Source organism: Crocuta crocuta, unplaced genomic scaffold (genome assembly GCF_008692635.1).
Source record: "Crocuta crocuta isolate KB4526 unplaced genomic scaffold, BGI_CrCroc_1.0 scaffold222, whole genome shotgun sequence".
Lineage (NCBI taxonomy): Eukaryota > Metazoa > Chordata > Mammalia > Carnivora > Hyaenidae > Crocuta > Crocuta crocuta.
The window spans coordinates 3328044-3334424 of record NW_027528806.1 but is presented as its reverse complement, the minus strand read 5'-3'; the positions used below and the strand labels follow the sequence as shown (position 1 = coordinate 3334424).

Here is a 6381-nt window from a genome sequence, read left to right as displayed (position 1 = left end):
AGGAGATTTATTAGGCACAATGCCTATGAGAGAAGATTGGGAGGGAACCAAGAAGGTCTTGGAGAGCCTTCACCAAAGATGTCTATCTGACTTTGGAAAAGGGGAGAAGTGAAGGATGATTGGAAGAAAGCAGTTCTAAGAAAGTTTGGCAAGGTCAATGTTCAATGGAAAGTACTGCGCCAAAGTGGCCCATCAAAGGACTTCGCCATCTCCCAGGAATGTCCTACCCTAATGATGCACTCAACACTGACTAAGAAAAGTGATTGGGAAGGGCAGCCCTGGTGCCATAGCAGGGATGGATTTATGAATGCAGCAGCTGGAGAGATTGCTCACTTATGCTCCTCTCAGCTGGAACTCTGAAAAACAAGGTCTCATGGCTGCCACAAGCTGCCTCTCACATCTACTTTCCTTCACAGATTGGGGAGTGACTTCACCATGTTCTCCAGAATCTCTCTTCATGAGAAGGTCAGAATAAGTAGTTTTGATGCAGTTGATCTCAAGACCACAAATCATACTCAAACTCCTCCTCCTCTACTTCCCATTCAGAATTCCTTCACACTCAGTGATCTCCTCAGCAGGTTGCTAGTGGTGTATCTGTCACAAACCAAATCTTTAGTCCTCGAAGGTCTATTTCCTTGGTAATCATACTCTTCTTAGGTGGGCTGCTGTATATATCCATTCATAGTTACAGTGCGGCAGGTGGGTACTAGGAAGTGCCCACATGAATAACCTGAGCTCTACACATATCCCTCCCTACTCCTATTGTATAAAAACAGCTCCACATCCTCTTGCAATCAGGGCCAATTGCTTCTACCAGTATGATGACTTCTCTTCTGCCCTGATGGTCTTGGGCACAAGTGTCCAAAGTGCTCCAGCAGTAGGTATGACGTGCACTTTTCTATCCCTCGGCAAGAGTATGTCCCCTTGCTCACCAGGACTTCCAAGTCTGCAAAACTCTGAGTATGGTGTGTGAAACTAAATAAAGGAAGCCTCATTTAAAAGGAAGGTCTGAAAGGGGAGCTCTGAAAGGCTTGCTTTGACAAGTCTACCTCCCAGCAGGAAGAAGCTTACTTAACATACCCCAGAGGAGGAAGGAAGAGTATGTATGTGCGCAGCAACAGCCCATAAGAACTCAGTTAAACAGCAACCCCCAGCTTCCTTACTTTCCCTGATAAAAGCGAGTTCCTTTCTTCTGTTCTCCAGACTGTCTTATAATTCACCATAGTTTGCTTGTCCCAAATTGCAATTCTTCACCTATTCACAAATAAACCCATTTTGCTAGTAAAATAACTGGCTCTTTTGTTTTAATAGGTCAACAGGAGTATAAAGGAATAAAATGCTCAGGTGGCCATTGACAGTGATGGTATGTACAGATGTACTTCCTTTTACTCCATGGTTCTGAGATCTATATATTGTTCCCCATGGGGACAGGGCATCACATGGAGGATGCTGATTTAATGCATACACTACATCCTGGGGACAGCTCCCAAATTCCAGAGCATTGCTCCAGACTGGCTCTTCAACTGGATTTTTAGAGGCTATTCCAGAGTTCTATGAGACTGGCTGGTTTGAGATTATGCACTATGTGACATAACCAGTAAATCCCACAGTTGACTGCTTCACTTCTTTCATTGTGAGTCATGCCCAATGGATGCTCTGCATCTGAAAATTGACTCAAATGTGGGAAATGAACAAGAAACTGTTACTTCTGATTGGGGCAATCATCCCCAGCTTCCATCTTTGCCTTTGAATTGTTATTGTTACAGCTATTGAACCGCACTCTTGCTCCCAGGGATGCAAAGTTCTATTAATCATCTTCACCTCTGCCCTCAGGTCAAGCTCATTTGACTGCCCCTTTGACCTTGCCAATCTTTAGGGTAATTGTGGCCTCCTGGCATCTGGCTCTGCTGCTTGGCTTCTGAAGTCTTTATCTGCTTCCCCTGCTATAAGCCCTGGCCTTACGAAGGAGACCACCACTGATTTTCTGATGCTGGTATCTTTCTTGCCAGCACATTGATAATGGCCTTGGGGACTAAAGTGACCTCTGGGTCCTCTTGTGGAACACAACTGTTTGCTGGATCTTCTGGCCTCATATAATATATCTGCTCCAGCATGTCTGCTTCCGTTGGCTTCTTCAAATGGCAACCCAGGCATTTCTGCTTCACATAATGCTGGCCATCACTTTTTTTAAGGCCTCCCAAGAGTCACCTCAGCAGCAAGTTTGCCCAATCTCCTAGGGTCTTTGCTAGGATATACTTTGTCGTCCCCCCGCCCCCCCCACCTTCTGCCAAAAGAAAAAAATCAATTGTGCAATGTCAAGAGTACTTGCTTACAAGAGTTTACATTCTGGCATCTTTGATGAAGCACCTTCAAAATCGATCCCAGAGGTATTCTTCTGACTTAAACCAGTACAAACCAGCAAATTCTTTCAACTAATTTAGTGTATGAAGTCTATTTCCTTCTTTATCAAGACCAATGTGGTTATTCTGAGATTTACCAGCCTGCAGCCAGAAGTAGAGAAGAGGGAAGCTCCTGAGAGGATCCCCTGTTTCCTTGGGAAGAGCGCTTTTTGTTTTGTTTCAGCAGCCACATGCCCAGTCCTTCCACACTTGCTGTCACTGCATCCTTACCAATCCATTACCATAATCATGACTACAACTATGAGCTTCAAGAAACTAAGGCTCAGAGAGGTTAAACCATTTGCCCAAGTTCCCCAGCTGATAACAGGTAGAGACGGAATCTCAATCCAGATCTGTCAAGTTCCAGAGCCCATGTTCTTCCCACTTTGCTACCAGTTGCTCTCCTCAATAAAGGGTCACTGGTGCAGTCTCTGGGTGGCCAATAGTCACTCTTATGGAAAATCCTAACAAGTGTTATAGGATGGGGTTAGATTTAGGGGTTCTGGCAATAGGGATCAAGTATCTTCAGGGAGCCCAGACACCCCTTGGCCTAGAGACCTCAGATATAGACAGACAGACTCTGACTGTTCTGTGGACACAAACACAGAATTCTAAGGAGATACACATTTACTTCCCATGGTGTGGATGGGTGGGTATGCATCAGCTCTTAATCACACATCATTCAATCCCACAGAAGGGCTATACAGTTCTGGGAACATGAACACACTCACATATACTCACTATGGCCTTCACATATATGCATGAGCATACATGCACATACACACACTCTCTCTCTCTCACATGTGCGTGCGCAGGCACACACACATGCGTGCGCGTGCATGCACGCACACACACACACACACACACACACACACACTCATTCATGCCCTGGCACAGTTATGTGGACACTGAGGAAAGTGGTAAGAAAGAGGGTTCTGGCTGGGTCAGATGAGAATGGCAATGCTGGATGTGGTCTCATTCAGCAGACAACCATTTGGACATGCTGAAAATTCTGTCATTGTCACCATGGTCTCTGTGGGTGGAGGGGCTGGCCTCACGGATGGGAAGGTAGTGTCCACAAATACCCACCTGATACAGCAGCAAGGCCAGCACCAAGAGCAAACCTGAGGCAGCCAAGCTATGCCCATAAACAGCATGGCAGCCAATGACAGAGCAAGGGGAGTTGCTAGCCCAGCTAGCATCAGGCCAGTGACCAGCAGCCCAAGGCCACTGAGCAGCACACCAAGGGCACTGGCACCTCCACCACTGCTTATTAGGGCCGCACAGAGTGGGCCTGGCATATGCAGTTCTTGTCCTGCAAAGATGAGCTCATTAGCTGCTTAACCAGAACCAGCAGGGCCAACAGGCAGGACACAGTACCTGCCACCAGCCACCACTTGACAAAGTAGCTGCTGGTGGAGGACAGCACTGCTGTGTCACTACCCCACAGCTCAACACAAGACCCACAAGGAAAATGATAGCTCTTTCTCAGGAATGGTAGTCTACTTCTGAGTCCCAAACTGCTCATGGGCAAATGCAGACACATCCCCTGGGGCCTTGGTCAAGACAGTCCCACCCTATATTTCAGAGTCCCCAAATTTCCCAACCAGCATCTGACCTTGCCATAACAAAGCAGAGCATTGGGTAATCATTCAAATATCATTGGAGCTTTGGAACTCGATTAGATCTTCAGCTTGCTGCACAGTTCTGTCTGTGCTTTCACCGCAAGGGATAAGGACCTCTTTATAAGATTCCAAAGCTTGTTGATAGCCCTCAGTCCCTTACTATCTCTCTTGAGGGCGTCAATACACCTTGGAAGTAACTGGCCAACTCCACTATCTTTGTAGGCACTGTTGACCCAAAACTTTCCAATGCCTAAATCCTTAAACCCTGTCACAGGATTCACCTCTACCCTGACATTTTCCTGCCACTGTGAATAAAATTCACCATCAGTGTAATCTTGAGCAAAGAACACAGATTGTACAAAGGAGTACTGTTGCCTCACCTACCAAACAGGACAATATACTCTTCACCCACGAGGCAATGAATAATCCAGTCCTAAAGTCCCTGTCTTATTGCTTTTTTGTTGGATAGCTCCTGATACTGTGTGTGTTATTTGGATACTCTGAGAAACACATATACCAAGACAGAATGAGCTGTGCAAAAATTTATTAGGGGAAACATCTATGAGGGAAACTCGGAAAGAAGCTGGAGTGGCTGGGAGAGCTGATAGAACATGATGCAGGTCTGCCCCTGGTGAGGGGAGAGGAAAGAAAGAAAAGCTGGGGGTCGGGGGGGAGAAGCCTGGGTGGCTCAGTTGGTAAGCGTCCAACTTTGGCTCAGGTCATGATCTCACGGTTTATGGGTTCGAGCCCCACATCGGGCTGTGTGCTGACAGCTAGCTCAGAGCCTGGAGCTGGTTTCAGATTCTGTATCTCCCTCTCTCTCTGACCCTCCCCTTCTCATGCTCTCTCATTCTCTCTCTCAGAAATAAATAAAACATAAAAGAATTAAAAGAAAAGAAAAGAAAAGCTGGGTACAAGGGCTGTAGACAGCATGGGGGTTTTAAGCAAGTTTGGCAAAGTTGCTGGCACACCTTCAAGCCAAAGTTGCCCATTAGGCGAGTCCCCCATCTCCCAACAGTGTAACTGCCTTAGCATCCGTCCTTCTCTATAGCACATGTTTCTGGTTCTTGGGGCAAATAAGCTTTCCTTGATTGTTAATTAAGCTACTGAGTTAAAGTTTTTAGTTTCATCAAAACTTAAGAGCAAGCAAAGGAATATAGAGACCTTATATATATCTTAAATTTATAGCCCCTTTTATTTTGCTACATTTGTGTAATTGCCACAATCCCTATTTTCTCTTGTTTTATAATTTGATTTTAATTAGTCTTTGAAGTCCTCAAAAAATTCCAAAGACATTATAAGAATGTCTTATAATTAAATTTTTATCTCCAAATTTTTGTGTTGGGAATACTAGATGAATTGATGTGGATCAAGGATTATAAGTGATTTTTATAATAATATATGTTTTCAGTTATGAATTAGGGATAATTACAATACAAAATTGTTGTGATAAAAAATTAATCACTCTCCCTATCGCATTACATTAATGCAGATATCATTTGTGGGTTTTTGCAGTTATTTTTTAAAGTAATCTCTATGCCCTGCGTGGGGCTCAAACTCACAACACCAAGATCAAAAGTCGCATACTCTAATGACTAAGCTAGACAGGCATCCTTCTTCTTCTTTTTTTTTTTTTTTAAATATAATGATTCAATAGTTCCATATATTACTCAGTGCTCATCAAGATAAGCCTCCTCTTGACTTAAGGCTGGGAAAATGGCAGAGTAAGAGAAACCCAAGTTCACCTCATCCCATATATATAACTAGGTAACACTTACATCAGCATAAACAACCCAGAAAATGCTCCAAAGACTGGCAGGAGAAACTCCACAAATAAAGGTATAAAGAGGTCACATCAAAGAGGGTAGGAAGAGCAGAGATGTGGTAGGGAATAAACAAGACTACAGCCATGTGCTGTTGGTGGGGGGAAGGGAGAGGGGAACTGCAGACAGAGAAAGATGAAAAACAACTATCATACCTGGGAGCCCGCATGGAAAAATGAATCCTCACAGCATTTGGCATTGACAGTGAGAGGGGCCAAATTTCCTGAGTTCGTACAACCAGAGAGACTTAAAGCCTGGAATTTTACAAATCTGCAGGCTTGGTTCTGGGAAAGCCTTTACAGCAATAGGAAGCCAAGTTCAGCCTTTAAAGAGAAAGCAAAACAAATAGCCAGAGAAGATACAGTGTAGAAGAAACAGTTTCAAAAATGCCTAGCACATACAAGAGGAAGAGCAGTTTACTCATTCCAGAGTGTGTCCTAGAGACTCCTCCAGAAACAAAGGAGCTAGCAGGTGCCATCTCCCTCCCCTGCCCAACCCCCCCCCCCCCCGCCCCCCCCAAAACAAAACCACATG

General features: G+C 44.7%; 1 pseudogene; it reads right to left on the bottom strand.

Annotated features, from left to right (window-relative positions):
- Window positions 1-3343: 3343 nt before the first annotated feature.
- On the bottom strand, window positions 3344-3927 carry LOC144224715 (transmembrane protein 125-like; annotated as a pseudogene).
- Window positions 3928-6381: the final 2454 nt, after the last annotated feature.